Source organism: Lissotriton vulgaris, chromosome 1_1 (genome assembly GCF_964263255.1).
Source record: "Lissotriton vulgaris chromosome 1_1, aLisVul1.2, whole genome shotgun sequence".
Taxonomy (NCBI): domain Eukaryota; kingdom Metazoa; phylum Chordata; class Amphibia; order Caudata; family Salamandridae; genus Lissotriton; species Lissotriton vulgaris.
In genome coordinates this window covers 741,276,596-741,295,789 of record NC_141685.1, presented here as the reverse complement: position 1 = coordinate 741,295,789, position 19,194 = coordinate 741,276,596, and positions in this window count along the sequence as shown.

Sequence of the window (19,194 nt, the reverse complement as noted above, 5' to 3'; positions counted from 1 at the left end):
GCAGGGAGGTGAGGAGTGAATGCCAAGAGGGACAAGGGTGACTGTCAGGCAATAGGGGTGAAGGGTGAGTGCCAGAGAGGTGAAGAGTGAGTGCCAGGGAGATGAGACGTGAGAGTCAGGAGGGTCAAGGGTGAGTGCCAGGGAGGGAAAGGGTGAGTGCAGAGAAGGGGGAAGTATGAGTGCCAGGGGTGAGGTGTAGCTGCCAGGCCAGGGGGGTGAAGGGCTAGTGCCACGGAGGTAAGGGTTGAGTGCCAGGTCAGGGGGATGAAGAGTAAGTGCCAGTGAGATGAAGGTTGAGTGCCATGGTGGTGAGACATAAGAGTCAGGAGGGTCAAGGGTGAGTGCCAGTGAGGGGAAGGGTGAGTGCAAGGGGTGAAGGGTAGCTGTCAGGCCAGGGGGATGAAGGGCTTATGCCATGGAGGTAAAGGGTGAGTGCCAAGGGGGCGAATAGTGAATGCCAGGAGGGACATGGGTGAGTGTCAGGGAGGTGACAGTTGAGTGCCACGCAGAATCAATGCTGAGTGCCAGAGAGGGAGAAGGGTGAGTGCCAGGTGCGAGGAGTGACTGCCAGGCCTGAGGGGTGAAGGGTGAGTGCCAGGGAGGTGAGGGGTGGGTGACAGACTGCAAACAGTAGTGAGCTGGGGTCTAGAAGGAGGTGCAGAGATCATCACCTGGTGTGTGCTAGGTTGGGACGCACCAGTGCCAGGCCAGACTTGGGTGGATGCAAGAACCTCTGAAAGGCGAGTGCCAGGTCCCTCGTAACCTTAGTACATGAGTGGGGTGCGCAGGAGAGAGTAACATCTTAAAACAAGAAACTATTCAAAATCCTGAATGCTCCACTTTATGGTCTTGCAGCCTTATGTGGAAAATAATTAGCAAATGAATGGGCTTCCGTAGCGGACTTGCAGCTTGTTACAGCAACTTATAGAGATAAAGTTTGCATTGCAAATAAGCCAAAGCTAACACAGTTTGAATTAGTAACCGTAAGATTCACAGTGAACTAGAGACAAGTTAAAAAAGCACCCCAGAATTGAACCGAGGATACAGAATTAAACAAGCAGAAGAGGAAGCATAACCTGTAAGTCCACAGGCACAGAAATGGCGAGTCATACAGGATCAGCAACAAATCACCGTGACAATTCAGAAGGGTGCAGGGACAAATCATGTACTTGCAGAACTCAGTGACAATTCATACAGATGCAGTGGCAAATCATACCAGTCGACCTCACAGGGACAATTTATACAGGTGCAGTGGCACTGGCAAATCATACCAGCGGACCTCACAGGGACAATTCATACAGATGCAGTGGCAAATCATACCAGCCGACCTCACAGGGACAATTTATACAGATGCAGTGGCAAATCATACCAGCCGACCTCAGAGGGACAATTCATACAGGTGCAGTGGCAAATCACATACTTGCCGAACACAGTGACAATTCATACAGGCTCAGCAACACATCATATCCCATAACTCATACGGACAAATCTTGTACTTGAAAAACTCGCAGTAACAAGTCACAGGGCAGGAGGGGGCTCCATGAACAGAGAATGTATTTGATCATCCTGTGAGAGAGACAGTGGCTGCACACCTTTACTAGGAAATATCCATGTGATATTTGTATAATCAGAACCTAGACGAGAGGCGAAAGAGCCTTGTAGAGGGCCAAAGAGAGTCAACAAGTTACTGGAGGGCATCACTGGGTGCTGAGAGTGGAGACGGGTTGTTACTTTGCCCTGAAGTAGTGTTCTTCGCAGAGGTGTGTCCTTCGCTCTTTCCTAAATTGAAGAATTGTACGGACAGTCCTGAAGGACATGGGGATTTTGTTTCAGGTCCTGCCTGGGTGTGAAGGAGGAGAAGTGTAGCGCTGAGAGCCACTGGAGGTGGTGAGCTCGTCAACCAGCTAGGCAAGGGTGCTCACCGTGATGGCTTCTTTGATGATGCAGCTGGTTTAGAAGATGGTGCAGGCTGGCATGGGGTGCGTGTGAAGTTCCATGGAAGAGGGTGGTTGGGGAGATAATGCACCATATTTCTTCAAGTCCTTGATGAGGAGGGCTACAGCATGTAGGGAAGGGGAGGGTGACCAGTATGGAGGTTATCAAGCATGTGCATTGCCACCATGTCCCACTGACACATGGGTAAAGAGATGTGCGTAGAACTATTTGTAATAAGTTCATGTGCGGGAGCCATGAAGGACAGCACTGTCTGCAGAGCTCACAGTAACACAAGTCACACAGACACGGGAGAGAGAGGCAGGTCCATGCTGTAGGCCGGGCCTCACACCTTGGCAGGGACACTTGTGGAGCGAGAGCAGAGCTAGGAATAAACCACAGAACCACAGGCGAAGTTTGCCAGAAATCCATGCAGGTGAGCTAGCACAGCTCAGACGGCCACATAAGCTCAGTCTGTGCCCGTGAGGGGGGTAGGGTGTTTACAACCTCAGCTCGGTTTGGCTGGGAAGTGGTTGCGTGTATCAGTGAACTCCGTCTGTGAGTGCACTTACTGCATCAGCTCCTGCTTTATCTGGGGGGTGGGGGAGGGTGCCACATGAGCTCCAATTGACAAGAAAAAAGGGCCAGCCTCAATCTGTACCGAGGAGATGTCGGGCTGCCTCAGTCTATGCTGGAGAGGACACGATGCAATGTGTTGGAGGGCTCATTCTCGGTCTAGGGCAGGGGCTGGGCTGAGGGTGCTCCCAGGGCGCCTTGGTCTGTCGAGGATCACCTCCCTCGTTCTGGTCCGGCTGGAGGGGCTCCGTTCACAGGGAGGAGGAAGTGAACGTCCTGCTGGGGTGGGTTCATAAAAGGAGATCAAAGTCCATGGCAGACCCAGGGATACATTTACTCAGCCTCGGGGCAGCTGTGCTACCAGAGTGAAGGCAGGAAGGGGCACACAGGGGTAGGGTGGAGCGGGACTGCGCATGTGCCTACTCACAGCGGAGAGTACTCATCAATGCAAAAGAGAAAAGAAGCATGGGCAAAACCAAGAGGCCTAGCCTTTGAGACAGACTTGCTCTGTCAACGTCTTGTATTCATTTGTTTGTGATGTACGGCATTGACAAAAATGCACGCTGCGATTTTAATTTTTTATTTTAAGATTTACAGATCTGAGATAGATCTGTAAATAACAAAAAAAAGTATAAATTGGAGTAACGCAAAGGCGTTTTTATTTATAAATTGGAAGGATTAGCAGTAATTTGGTATCTAATCCTCCTTAAAAAAAAATATAGTACTGTATGGGGAGATGAGTAACTGAGGAGCGGATCAGCTAGCAGGGGGAGGGGAGGAAGAGTAAAGCAGCACACATGGGAGGAAGCAAAAAGGAGGGTGGAGGAAACACACACGAGGGAGAGAACACAGGGCGAACAGATAAACACCCAGGTGAGATGGACGCCGCTTGGGGGAAAGAAGTACACAGGCGACAGAGAGCAACAAGAGAGAGGAGCACACGGATGCAAAAACCCAACATTGAGCACGGGGGTAGAGAAGACCACGAGGGAGACCACTAAAAACACATACACTCTCTTAGGATACCCGAGCAAAAAAGAAAAAAGTTCTCTAAGTGAGCAGTGGAAGGACACAAGTATGGAGGCTTTGCACCAGGGGAGGGGACAAACATGAGAAGGAGAACGCAAGCCATCGAATAACAAGCGAACGTACCTGAATCGAGATGAAGATTGTCACCACTTCTGCCACCAACATGAAGTCAGACTCCCCAAGAAACAGGAAGAAGAAAGTAGTCGCAAACGTGATTCTGATGATCCATTAGAAAAGGCTTGTAGTAGGAGCAATGAGGGGGAGGAGAAATGCGCTGGGGTCAGGCGGGGGAGGGCGGGTTTGGAATGAGGAGCTCGCGAGGCGGTGTTGGCGGGGAGGGGGCGGAGCGGGAGAGAGGGTGTGTGTGAAACGAGACGGAGGGGAGAGAGGGGAGGGGGAGGAGAAATGCGGCAGGCAGGCAGGGGAGGAGAGGAGGGGGGAGGAGAAATGCAACACGGCGGGAAGGGGAGGGGGCGGAACGGGGGCGGAGAGGGGAGAGAGAGAGTAGGCAAGGGTAAACAAACACGGACGTGCACGCGCCCGTGACTTTTAAGGTCAATGCGCATGCGCATAAGCTTAATGCGCATGCGCATTGACCTTAAAAGTCACGGGCACTGCAAGGAATCGCCACGATTCCTTGCAGTTAGATAAAGAGTGGATGAGCCCCTATAGTCTCGCTTGCTCGATGCGCATGCGCATCGACAGGCGAGACCTAAAAAATTAGGGCAATATTGGTCTCCTTTTCACAGCTGACAGCCAAAAAAACAGGATGTTGTGGAGGACTCGGATTCTGGTGGAATCAGAATTTTTAAGAGTCAATTTTTCATAAAACATTTTGTTGAGGTTGTGTGTGTGGTTGTGGTTGTGTGTGGGTGTGTGGTTGTGTGGGGGTTTGTGGTTGTGGGTGTGGTTGTGTGTGTGGTTGTGGTTGTGATTGTGTGTGTGATTGTGTGTGGTTGTGTGTGTGGTTGTGGTTGTGTGCGGTTGTGTGTGTGTGTAGTTGTGGTTGTGTGTGGTTGTGTGGTTGTGTGTGTGTGTGTGTGTGTGGTTGTGTGTGGTTGTGTGGTTGTGTGTATGGTTGTGGTTGTGTGTGTGGTTGTGTGTGTGGTTGTAGTTGTGTGTGTGTGGTTGTGTTTGTGTGTGTGTGTGATTGTGGTTGTATGTGTGGTTGTGTGTGTGGTTGGGATGTATGTCATTACAACGCATACTTTTACAACGCATACCTTTACAACGCATTTTTTACAATGCAACATCCATTACAACGCATTCCATTACAACGCATGCCATTACAACGCATCTCTAAAAACTACCTTTACAACGCATTCCACAACAACGCATACTACCTTTACAACACATACCATTACAATGCATACTGAGGTTCCGTGACGATTTGAACCCGTGTTTTCAATATTGTCGGAAATACATAATATTGGTATCAGCGAACCGCAAATGATCCATTTAGCATATCCTGGTGTTTTCGCTACGCTACGAGCAAGAGTACTCATGTAACCAACACATTTCTGATCTACCCATGGCATCCATCTTAGATCATGACAGCCATTTTGTGTTTCTTGCCCTCACATACGCAATAACCTCTGATCACTTCATTTCAATTAAGGACACGTAGCCTTAGCCGGAGATTCACCTCTCTAGTGACACGTGCACCTTAGACCAGATCACGCTGTAGCTGCATGACTCGACAAAGGCTGCCTCCTCTGCCCGAGGCCAGCCCTGCTGAACTGGTTCTCGTGTCCGTTGGCCTGATCACGATTAGGCGGCCGAAGCTGGTAGCCTTGCCCATTTACAACCCACAAACATCTCTTATCCTGCTTTTCTATCTTCTGCACCTGGCTCTGCTCCTTTCCTTCTGGGCCTTTATTAGGGGGAGGTAACGAAATTTACGATGAGGCGGTCCGGGTCCTGAATGAAAAGTTGACATGAGATTATGATGGAAAAGTGGGAACCTCTCATTCGTAATGTTGTGTCATCAGATATTGTCGACGATTCCTGTGCAACGCCAAATATTTATTGTTTAGGACACAAAGGTTTGGGAATGTACTAACATGTGAAGAATTTGCCCGAAGCCCAATTTTTAGTATATAAGGAGCAACCCTCTTTGTACAAATCGAACAGGCTCCTAGATACTGCCCATGCGTAGTTTCTGTGACTTCTGTGTCCCTGCAGTAATAAACCTTTGGTCTTTGACGCCACCATCGAGAAGCCCGTGTTTCTGTTTATTTGTGCACCAAGACAGGTGGAACTCCGGGGTCTTCGGGTGTTGTTCCCTGACACCTCTGGACGGAACCAAAAAGTCCAGAACTCCAATTGGCGCCCTCGTGGGGCGACGTCATTCGGTACCGGTCCAAAAGCCTGAAGAGTTCGAGAAGCTTCATGTGAAGATTCCTGAGGGAGGCGCCCCACTTCATCGATCCCGGCATATCGCAAAAGTGGCCCGAAGTTCTCTTCCACGAGGGTTCCCGTTCAGGACGGCTGCAGTGGGCCGTTGCCTTGACCGTCGCCCTGTCTTGGACCCGAGGTGCAGTCCTTAGTACGGCGAAACGTGACGGGTTTCTCCTTGTTGACGTCTTCAGTGCCTCAGTTAAGTATTTAGTGGTTGCTAGTTGGTTACTTCGTGAGGGTTGTTAAAATCCTTTTTGGTTCTTGGTTTGGTTTGGTTTCGTAAGATTATCACTGGTTGTTCTGGTTACGATAATCTAATTGGTTTTAGTTTGGGTATCGATACATCAGTTCGTTCTTGGTAGGCCTAAGTTCTTGGTTCAGGTGCACATATCTGTTTCGTGTTTTGTTTGTTCTGTGTTCCGGATTGCAAAATGGTAAGTCGGAGAAATTGTATGTTGTCTTGTTTTGGTTGCAACAGTGATTCACGATTGGAGGACTCATGTCTGGTTCCTCCGATTGGGACTCCCTTATATGATCTGTACTGTAAGCATGGTGTGGGTCCTATATCTTATAATGAGGTATGGGTCCGCTATACGGAAAAGGATGGTGTCCTTAGTTGGCCACTACATGGTAGTTTTGAACCCGAAATCCTCGATAATTTAGAAGCGAAATTGTTTAGGAAGAAAGCCCGGCCGGCAATGTTTGATTCTTTCCGTTACTGGCGAAAAGAATCTAAACAGAGAGAAATTAAAAGGTTGAAGAAAGAACAGAAAGAGCAAGAAGAGTTGACTTTAGAACAAGCGGCTAAACAGCTGCAAGTTAACGAGTCTGAGAAAGCCATAGAGGTGGCCATTAGAGAGCATAATTTAGCAATTGACAAGTGCTATCCTGCCTTGCCATCGAAAACAGCTAAGATACTGGAGGACCCCGAAAACGATCCTCTGTTGTCTTATTTGTTACGGTCACCTCCACCGTATGCACAAGGTGCTACGGCTCCACCTGTACCGAATGTTCAATTGCCGGTTGCTGGACAACCTGGTATTCCTGCTCCTGCCCCTCAGAATCAAGCTCCTGTACCTCCTGTGGTCAATGTGAATGTTCCTACGGCACCTCCTCTTCCTGGGTTGCCGACTTCTATACCTGTACCTGTATCGCTTACACCTACTGTTCCACAAACTATCTTCCTCGATACTCCTACTGTTCCGCTATCTATTCCAACTGCTACTGTGTTCTCTGCATCTGCCAGTATGTTGACTCCGCTTTCTGTTCGTCGAAGAATCACTGATTCTGTCTCTAGCATCCTGTCTCCTCTCTATAAAACTTTAATTAAGACTCCTACTTCTGACTCTGTACAAAGACGTAGTCAGCTTCCGAGTACTGAGGAACGGGGAATATTAGATTCCACGGCTCTCAGATGGATATCGAAGAGTAGGAGATATAGCACGAGAGATGTACTAGATACATTTATGCAGTGGAATGAACCAACGCAACGATATGTTTTTGATGAGATGTGCTCCCTTTTACGTGATGAGTTAGAAGAAGATGACTCTGAATCAAATTTAGAAGACTTAATTAAGGTTCAGAAAGAGTTTGCTGCAGGAATGATAGTAGGTCAAAATATAAAAGAAGCGATGGAACTGATTTTAAGTTATAGGAATGATCCATCACTTCGTTCACCGAGAGACTTAGAGAAAGGTAGTACGAAGCAGACTCGCCAATATCCAATGAGGGAGGTTCCTCCAATTTGGCGCGAAGCTGTGCAAGCTAATGCAAATCTTGGTATTGCTGCCGCTCCGGCGCAATTCCAAAGAGTGTGGATACACATTCCGTGGAAGCGAGCCGAAGTGTTAGCAGTGAAGCAGGCCTTGCCAGATCCGCGTAAGAATCCTGCTGGGTACTATAAGGAACTAGCGCAAACAGTTGAGGCTTGTGTAATGAACTTAGCGGACATCGACATGTTATTTGGAAATGTAGTTCCACAACCAATTTGGGCTAAAATACGTAAAGAGAATCATCCAGTTGCCCTAGGTGGTGATTGGGCAGCTATCATTGCGGCGGATGGTCAGCAAATAGGTGGTTCCAAACCCGAACCTCTAATTGCTAATCTTCCAGGTAGGATAATCGACTTAATGAAGACTCTGATGCCCGCATTGCGTGTTAATTGGGACAAGTTGTCCGCATGCAAACAGAAGAAAGACGAAAGTGTCTCCGACTTTTTCACGAGGTTCGAAGAGACTTTTGTAGATCATAGTGGTCAGGATATGAGCACAGAAGGAGGACAGAGACTGTTTGTCGATAAATTCGTACATAATTTGTTACCTGAGTTATGCAATAAATTAAAAGATTCCGAGAGTGCGTGGGCTGTCTCTACAACTGCGCAAATACTTGCAACTGCACAGTATTATGAAAATAGGGATAAAGAGGAGAAAGAGAAATCAGATAAAAAAACGAAAGACTTAAAGACTAAAGTTCTCTTGCAACAGGCGTATCCGCCTCGCACGAATCAGACTAATACGCAGCAAGGTTCGTATCAAAGGACAGAATATAGCTCACCTAGGCCTCAGTATCAATGGAATCAGTGTGCGTACTGTAAGAAAGAAGGTCACTACAAAAATGACTGCCCAATCTTAGCGCAAAATAATGCAGCAGCAGCTCAGAGAGGTCGTGGTGGTTTTGTGCAAAATTCTAGAGGTCGAGGACGAGGTGCTATGCCTCCACAGACGAATGATCGCCCTTCCAATCACTTTGATCAACGAAATGGACAGTCTGTCCAGCAAAATAGATCTCAACAGTATCTTGTTGAAGACTATTGTGAAGTGGATGAGGGATTTCAGCAAAATGGGTACTAGGACAGCCATGGACAGAGAGAGGGAGTAGTATCAGTTCCAGTGGATCAGAGTGGGCCTTATGTCGCAGTAGCAACATCAGGTGTAGTCGAACCGTTTCTGTTGGATACTGGTGCCGCAAAAAGTTCTATCATTCATGCGAAACTCCCTGGCGCACCTTTGTCCGGCTCAACAAATGTTTCTGTAGGTTTTTCAGGCGCCCCTGTTTACAACCCCATATCTGGTCCTTTGTCTATTTCTGTTGGACCGTGTCAATTGAAAGCACCCCTAATTTTGACGACAGGTTGTAATGAAAATCTGCTTTGTTTAGACTTGTTAAAACGCCTATATGCGACATTGTACTGTTCTCCGGAAGGAGTACAGCTTACATTGGGCAAAAGAATCACCTCTCCGATGTACTTGTCAATGGATGCACTCCCGCCAGAGCTGCGTTCACTCCCTGATACTCTTTGGGCGACTGGTCCTAACGATGTAGGCCTTTTGGAAATACCACCATATGTAGTCACTTTGAAAGCAAATGTAAAATTTCCACGAATTCCTCAATACAAAATATCTAGTGAAGGTGAACGAGCACTTTTATTGATTGTACAAGATTTGATTAAGAAAGGTGTGGTTGAAGAAACTAGAGGAAATGTCTGTAACAGTCCTGTATTACCGATTTTGAAACGAACTGATCCTACAAAGCCTCCAGTGTATAGGTTTGTCATTGACCTCAGAGAAGTTAATAAGATTGTGGTCCTGCAGTTTCCTGTAGTTCCAGACATTACGGCCTTGTTAACATTGATTCCTGCTACAGCCACATGGTTTTCAGTCATCGACTTGAAAAATGCCTTTTTCAGCATTCCAATAGCGGAGGAAAGCAGAGATATTTTCGGCTTCTGTCTAGGAGGTCGAAGTTTCAGGTTTAAACGCGCTCCACAAGGCTATTGTGAGAGCCCATCTATTTACAGTCAAGCACTAAAAAGTCAGTTAGATTCTTTTGTACTTCCTCAAGGTTCGGCTCTAGTGCAGTATGTAGATGATCTTTTAGTGGCTGCCGATGACAAGGAAACTTGCAAAGCAGCTACGATTTCGTTATTGCATCATTTGTCTAATTTGAATCATAAGGTATCACCTTCGAAAATGCAATACTGCTGCCAAGAAGTGACCTACCTAGGTCATCTCTTGTCAAAGGAGGGAAGGAAGTTGACCCCAGAAAGAATAAAAGCAATTACGCAGATGAGTGTTCCCCGCACGCAGAGAGAAGTGCGTGCCTTTTTAGGTATTACCTCGTACTGTAGGCAGTGGATCCCAAATTTTTCTCTTTTAGCAAAACCGTTGGTAGCTTTGACTGGGAAAAATGTTCCGAGTCCGGTGCCATGGTCTGATGAATGTCAGGAGAGTTTTTCTGAGTTACGAAAAGCATTGTGTTCAGCTCCTGTATTGGGTACACCTGATTACAGCAAGCCATTCACGCTCTATGTTCATGAGAGAGAAGGTTGCGCGTTGAGTGTTCTGACACAGAAATTTGGTGATTAACAACGCCCTTGTGCGTATTTTTCATCAACATTAGACCCGGTAGCCAGAGCGTTACCTAGTTGTTTGAGAGCTACAGCGGCAGCTGCGGCTTCCATTCGACAATCTGCTGGTTTGGTGATGAACAACATGCTAGTGGTCATGGTTCCTCATGCAGTGGATACACTCATGAACCGAACCAAGACGCAACACCTTACCAGTGCGAGATTATCTGGCTACGAGCTGACACTGCTAGCAAGTCATATTCAGATTAAAAGATGCAATGTATTGAATCCAGCAACATTGTTGCCGACTAATCAAGAGTCGAGTGATTCCGAGCCCCATGATTGCTGTTTTAGAACCGAGGAAGAGACAAAAGGACGAATTGATTTAAAAGACACTCCGTTGTCAGATCCAGATGGCACGTTGTATGTTGATGGGTCATGCTTTAAATTGGAGAATGGTGATGTGACTGCTGCCTATGCGGTAACGACTCTAAGAACGATTGTGGAGACTGCAAGAGTGAGTCAGAATTCTGCCCAAGCTGCAGAATTGATAGCTCTAACAAGAGCATGTGTTTTAGCTAAGGGAAAGAGAGTGAATGTGTTTACAGATAGTCAGTACGCGTTTGGTGTGGCCCATAGTTTTGGCCGTTTGTGGAAAGAAAGAGGTTTCATTACGTCCCATGGGACTAAGATTCAACATGGTCAGCTAGTTAACGACCTGTTGGAATCTCTAACCTTGCCGACTGAAGTTGCGATTGTAAAGTGCAGTGCTCATAAAGCAATCGCGGATGATGTTGGTCGTGGGAATGCTTTTGCTGATGAGACCGCTAAACAAACAGCTAGAGATATGATGAGTAGAATGTATGTTGCTACGTCTGCAAGATGGATTTCCGAGTCTGGAATGTGTGAGGATACAGTGGAAAGTGTGAAAGAGATTCAGAAAGAGGCAACTGAGGAGGAAAAACGTGCATGGAAAGAAAGTTCGGGCAAGTTGGATTCAAGTGGGTGTTGGATTGATTTGTCAGAACAACAGCGTTGGATGTTGCCTGATGCGTATGTACTTGCAGTGGTGACAATGGCGCATGGAGTAGCGCATATAAGTTGTAAAGGAATCTGTAAGATGTTGGCTCCGGTCTGGAAGAATGATGGGATCAGTAAATGTGCAGAGAGAGTGGTGAAAAATTGTATGGTATGCCTGATGCATAATCCTGGCAAGGGAACCCCAACTCCTGCTGGTCACTTCGCTCCTCCTTCTTGCCCCTTTGAAGTGATTCAGCTAGATTTCATACACATGGATCGCTGTAATAATTTAAAATACGTCCTGGTGGTAGTCTGTGCATTTTCTAGATGGATCGAAGCATATCCACTAAAGGACAATACTGCCCTATCAACTGCCAAAATTCTTCTCAAAGAATATTTCCCTAGGTTTGGAATGCCACGGATTGTATGGTCAGATAACGGAAGTGAGTTCATAGGGAAAGTTATGCAGAGTGTGTGTGCCGGTTTGGGCATCAAACAGAAGTTCCACAGTGCAAACCATCCCCAGTCTGCTGGTTTAGTTGAGGGTTACAATGGCACCCTCAAACTAAAACTAGCTAAAATACAGGCATCCACGGGTTTATCCTGGCCAGACGCACTACCCTTGGCTTTGTTATCAACGAGAGCAACTGTACATTCTAGAGTAGGGCTTAGTCCCTACGAAATTGTTTTTGGCCGTCCGGCAAATGTGTGGGGTGTGCCTAGGCCAAAGGAGTTTTGTTCTCTAGAATATCCTATGTTGATCGATTACCTTCACGACTTGACTGCTAAATTGAGTCTTATTCACCAACAGGTTTTCGATGCATTGCCAAAACCTCCGGAGAGTCCAGGGCATCAGCTGAAACCCGGCGACCACGTTGTGGTCAGAAATTTCGCGAGGACGAAGAACCTTCAACCAAGATTCGTTGGCCCCTTCCAAGTGTTGCTTGCGACAAGAACCGCTGTTCGTGTAGCTGGTCGCAAGCACTGGGTACATGCGTCCCATGTCAAACGTGTACCTCTACCACTTCCTTACGACGACTGGGTGAAGAAGGGAATTGGTGCCTCCGAATTTGAACAAACACCAAAGTTCATCCCTTTCAGCGATGCCGAATTGGTAACTGACACTCTGAACTCTGACTCTCCTCCTGAAAAGACTCCTCTGAACTCTGAACATTTGTCCTCTGCATCAGAAAAAACTCTGTCATCTGCGAACCTGAACACTGCAACAGCTACTAGTGATACGTTATTTGCCGATCAAACAGTTCCTGCAAAACAAAGATACAACTTACGACCTCGTAATATGGACAAATAAAGCAGGCAACTGCCTATTGTGATATTTTGAAATTTTGAACTTTTGCCTTCAGCCAGGAAGTTTGCTATTGTTTTATTGTTTTTAAAATTGCCTTGCCGTCTGGGTAGCCGTAGGGTCGTGGCTGTGTGCCTAGTTGAATCTGCGGGGGTCTGACACAAGGTCGATCTTTCTGTTGGTTCTGGGAACTCCCAGGGCTGATAGAGGCATTTTCATCTACGTACACATCATCAGTGGTCGCGAGCGGATTGTAGAAGATGGAGCTTCCTGCGCTGCAACGAGAAAATGTGATTTATGTTCGCAGAAACAGACTTTACAGAATTCTTCACAGCAAATGCTTTTTGATACAATGTGCCATTACATTTTTGATTGTTTTGATAACGTTGGTGGGTGGAATCGTCTTTGGTATGGGTTTGATTTTTGTACCAGTAACTACAGTACCTCCCCTTGATCCTGCTACTTCTACTGTTTCTTCCATACACTCTTTTCACTCGTTTCCTGAACACGAACAAGCTCGACGCTCAGAATTCATTAATGACACTTTTGTACAGCTCTTGCACCAACACCAACTGGTAGTCAACACTACAGACTGCTGGGTGTGTGGCTTGATACCTCACACTATGGATAAAGGTATTCCCTATCTGGTTTTGCCTTTTAGTTACAATGGATCATTTCAGGCCTTTCAAACCATCTTTGCTTATGCCCTTGAAACCTATCCTCCGCGTCCACCACGTTCCACTAAATATAACTCTGCCAACAAAGCCTTAGTCCAGGGAATTATTGACATGATCAAGGACGTCAATAATACTCCATCTTACCCTAGAGACGAATTACGAGTATATTTAAGTTGGAATTCTTCAGAGTATCGCCTTAGTTTGGGAGAAAGCAAGCGTAAAAGCTCAACTCCAATCTGGGTCGTACCTCACCGAGGTCAAGTCTGTTTGCAAGGTAATGGGAGAAATCCGAGAGCTCAGCTAGGGAGGAGTAAATGCGTAGAGACTTACGTGTTTCCGTCTAACTCTTCCCCTGCTTTTCTTACTGCTAGGGGTACTTACTTCATCTGTCGAGACAGAGCGTATACATGGTTGCCTGCCGACTTTTCAGGATCATGTTATATTGCTCGATTATTGCCTCCAACAAACACTGCATCATCTGACTACCACAAGACCAGAGTAGCAAGAGGTGTCTTCAGCAAGGAAGATACCGCTGGTCAGGAAGCTGGAGACTTCTTCAAAGGTTTCCTTCCGTTCTGGGGGCCTATGGCCAATAGTAGAAACATACGTCAGCTAACACGGGTAGTTGAATCTACTATCACCGAAACTGCTGGTGCCCTTAGCAATTTGACAGCTGAGCTTCAGGCGGATAGACTCATGACGTTGCAGAACCGTATGGTTCTAGACGTAATACTTGCAGATCGAGGTGGGGTATGCAGAATGATCCAATCGAGCTGCTGTGTCTTTATTCCTAATAATGCTCCAACAGTCTATGAGGCGATCTCAAAGTTACACAAGATTTCCGACTCTATTCATGTAGACAAGGGAAACTGGTCCTTCATGGAGTGGTTTTGGACTCTGATATCAGCGTGGGGATGGAAGGTTCTAATGGTCATTGGTGTCATCTTAGTATTCCTATTCTCATGCTGCCTGATTATCCAGTGTGGTCCTGCTCTGTGTAGTCTTTGTGCTGCAACCTGTTTTAGAAAACCACCTGCGTTTGGAGAAAAGGCGCGAGAAAGGATGATGATACAACAACATGTCACTAACCTGATGAGCATAGAATTAGACTCTGACATAGACTGAGTAATTGCCTATGTAAGGGCAAAAGGAGGGTCTGAGGTTCCGTGACGATTTGAACCCGTGTTTTCAATATTGTCGGAAATACATAATATTGGTATCAGCGAACCGCAAATGATCCATTTAGCATATCCTGGTGTTTTCGCTACGCTACGAGCAAGAGTACTCATGTAACCAACACATTTCTGATCTACCCATGGCATCCATCTTAGATCATGACAGCCATTTTGTGTTTCTTGCCCTCACATACGCAATAACCTCTGATCACTTCATTTCAATTAAGGACACGTAGCCTTAGCCGGAGATTCACCTCTCTAGTGACACGTGCACCTTAGACCAGATCACGCTGTAGCTGCATGACTCGACAAAGGCTGCCTCCTCTGCCCGAGGCCAGCCCTGCTGAACTGGTTCTCGTGTCCGTTGGCCTGATCACGATTAGGCGGCCGAAGCTGGTAGCCTTGCCCATTTACAACCCACAAACATCTCTTATCCTGCTTTTCTATCTTCTGCACCTGGCTCTGCTCCTTTCCTTCTGGGCCTTTATTAGGGGGAGGTAACGAAATTTACGATGAGGCGGTCCGGGTCCTGAATGAAAAGTTGACATGAGATTATGATGGAAAAGTGGGAACCTCTCATTCGTAATGTTGTGTCATCAGATATTGTCGACGATTCCTGTGCAACGCCAAATATTTATTGTTTAGGACACAAAGGTTTGGGAATGTACTAACATGTGAAGAATTTGCCCGAAGCCCAATTTTTAGTATATAAGGAGCAACCCTCTTTGTACAAATCGAACAGGCTCCTAGATACTGCCCATGCGTAGTTTCTGTGACTTCTGTGTCCCTGCAGTAATAAACCTTTGGTCTTTGACGCCACCATCGAGAAGCCCGTGTTTCTGTTTATTTGTGCACCAAGACAGGTGGAACTCCGGGGTCTTCGGGTGTTGTTCCCTGACACCTCTGGACGGAACCAAAAAATCCAGAACTCCAATACCATTACATTTGATGTATGGTAAGTATTGGATAGTATAGGGGAAAAATTTACTATTCTAACTCTAGGGGGTGCAACAGTAGGGTAAGTGTTGGATAGTGTAGGGGTAAAAAATGCTATTCTAACTCCAGTGGGTGCAATAGTAGGGTAAGTGTTGGATAGTGTAGGGGTAAAAATTACTATTCTAACTCCAGGGGGTGCAACAGTGGGGTAAGTGTTGGATAGTGTAAGGGTACTATGTGTATGCTTTGTAATAGTATGCGTTGTAATGACATGCATTGTAGTGGTATGCGTTGCAGTGACATGCGTTGTAATGGTTGTGTGTGTTTATGGGTGTGGTTGTGGGTGTGGTTTTGTGTGGTTGTGAGTGTGGGTGTGTGGTTGTGTTTGTGTGTAGTTGTGTGTGTGTTCTGTGTGTGGTTTTGTGTGGTTGTGTGTGTGGGTGTGGTTGTGTGTGTGGTTGTGGGTGTGGGTGTGTGTGTGGTTTTGTGTGGTTGTGTGTAGTTGTGGTTGTGTTTGTGTGTGGTTGTGTGTGTGTGTGGTTGTGGTTGTCTGTGTTTGTGTGTGTGGTTGTGGTTGTGTGTGTGGTTTTTGTGTGGTATTGTGTGTGTGGTTGTGGTTGTCTGTGTGTGTGGTTGTGCTTGTGTGTGTGGTTGGGTGCGGTTGTGTGTGTGTGTGGTCGTGTGTGTGTGTGGTTGTGTGTGTGGGTGAGTGTGTGGTTGTGTGTGTGTGTGGTTGTGTGCGGTTTTTTGTGGTTGTGTGTGTGTTTGTGGGTGTGGCTGTGAGTGTGGTTGTGTGGTTTTGTGTGGTTGTGGCTGTGTGTATGGTTGTGTGTGTGGTTGTGGTTTTGTGTGTGTGGTTGTGTGTGTGGTTTTGTGTGGTTGTGTGTGTGTGTGTTTGTGTGTGTGTGCATACTGTAAACCATGCAAGTTGCGTGTTGAGAGCAATTAAATTAGGCCCAATACCAATTTGTATAGTTGGTAGGCATTGACAAGCAGAGTAAATACGTGGTCGTGTACAAAGATTGAGACCAATAGGTTAATTCATAAGACATGCACACCATGGTAATGTACATTTGGATTCAAACATCTCGTATCCCCGTGGCAACATGGCTTTATTCCAGGGAGGGGAACAACTGATCATACTCGTAGAGTCATTGCCTTATTCGACATCATGGGCGCCACGGGGGGAGAGATGTCAATGGTCCTATTAGATGCTGAAAAAGCGTTTGACCGTGTGTCTTGGCGGTTTTTATGGGAAATTTTGAAGTTTAACAACTTTGGTCCTGGCTTTATTAAAGCCTTGAAAGCCTTATATATTAATCCTAAGGCTAAATTATCAATTGAGGGTTTTGAGTCAGAGTATGTCGAGGTACAAAGAGGTACTAGGCAGGGTTGCCCGTGCTCCCCGATATTATTTGCCTTAGTAATCAATCCCTTAATCTTAAAGCTTCTTAATTCTCCCCAAATCCAACCAGTAAATGTGGGTCCATACTCTACTAAAATATTGGCTTATGCCGATGATATTGCTGTCATTACAACCAAACCAGCAGATGCAATAGCTGAAATAGAACAATTAACTCAAAATTTTGGACTTCATTCTGGTTATTCACTTAATAGAGATAAAACCATGGTAATATGCACAAATAATATCACATATGACCGTCCCTATAAAGTGAAAAACGCAATATATCTTGGGGTGAATATCTCTCCAGAAATAAAAGAAATTAATCAGCTCAACTACAATCCATTGATTAATTCAATAAAAACAGATTTAAAGAGGGTAGATAATCTACACCTCACAATAATAGGTAGGGCTAACTATATTAAAATGAGTATATTTCCTCGTATACTCTATCTATTCCGAGCTATCCCATTGATGGCCGATTACACCATTATAAAAATCCTGGATTCAACAATCTCTAAATTCATTTGGAATTACGGTAAGATAAGGAGAGCATTACCAGCTTTAACTCTTCCCCCGAATAGAGGCGGTCTAGGAATCCCGAATTTGACATTCTATCCTTGGGCTACACTACTTCAACAAATGGGCTTGCTTTTCAAATTAAAACCTCTCAATTCACCTATCACAAACACCTACATCCCCTCTATTTTTGAACTGGGACTAGGAGATAAATGCCGAGGATTACTGTTGAAACAGCTTGAAGCATCTTATTATAAGAAAACAAAGTTTAAAGTAATCGAAGATGTATGGAAGGTGTGGAAACTTGCTTCTAAACAGTTAGGTATACCTAAAATAACAAGGTATATCTCTCTCTGGCATAGTGAGGTTATATCATCATCCCTAAAAGATACTGTCTCTAGGAGATGGGAAAATTCAGGTATATACACACTTGGCCATTTTTTTGGACAGAACGTTGCTCCATCCTTTGAGAGATTTCAGCAGAGATTTGATATACCAACTACAGATTACTTAAAATACTTTCAAGTTTATACCAACATTCGTAACTCTAAAGCCATCATCAACCTAGATAGTTTTAACTTTTTTTCTGTTATAGGGAAACTAGATACCAAAATAGGTACTCTATATAACTTATTCTCTCAATCCTCTAAGGATGATTTAGAAAGTGTTGAGAGGTCCTGGGCACAAAAACTTGGTAATTCGGATGTAGATATTAATAACAGTATAACTCTTTACACAACTTTATTTTTAGCACCTAACCTTAAAGCACAATACTTTAAAACCATTTACAACCTTTATTTTACTCCGGCTAAACTGTTCACTTGGGGTATGCGAGTAGATGACAGATGCCCCAGATGTAGACAGGGACAAGCTAATTTGATTCATATGTTTTCCGAATGTCCGAAACTAAATAACTTACAGACAATGATCGAAGGATTCTGGATTCAAGTTTTTGGACGGAACCTCAGATCCTCCACCACTTTATATCTTTTGGGTCATGATGAATCTTTAGGTCATAGCGTAGAGGAACAGAGAATTGTATTTTTGGGTACTGCCGTTTTCCGCATTCATCTAGCGGCATGTTGGAAAGATTCTAATGTTCCCACTTTTCAGATGTGGCTCGGCCGATTTCTTGCCATCTACAAGCAAGAGATGGCTATATATCGCACAAGGGGTAGGAAAACAAGAGCTAGGGGTACTCAGATCTGGGCCCCAATTTCGAACTGGTATCACAATGTAAGATCCTCCACCTGATATGATAAGGGCTGACAAGGAACTACATGCTAAGAAAATGGAAAAAATGTATAATTTATAATTGACCCCTCTTTTCATTTTTCTCTGTCTCTTCTGTTACCTTCTTTCTTTTTATTTTATTTTCCGTTTTCCCTTTTTTTTTTTTTTTTTTTACTTTCTTTTTCCTTTTTTCTGTATCGTTTTCGTTAAAATTTTACGGATGTTGTATTGTATTATTAAGAATTTATTCTCTACTGTACAAAATGCGTCTTTGTTTGACTACTACAGATCATGCTCAATAAAAATATTTTTTAAAAAATGGATTCAAATGAAAGTGAAAGTGATCAGACGGAGGCAGAGGGGAAAGCACGGGAAATAAAAACAAGCAACTTAATGACCCGTGACGGTGGAGACAGATGGTGGCTGCGCGCGTGCATGCTTGCGTGAACGCAAGCGTTTGGTACACCAGCAGTACTTTGAAAACTCACCTACTAAATGTCTCGGTCAGAACAGCACACGCGCCGGATCAGGCGAGACCTAAAAATACAACCTATTGTTACCAGTTCTATAAAATATACATTCAGTGGGCTTTGGCTCCACCCAGAGGACTATTTTCCTCACACCTCATGTTATTAGTTGTTTGT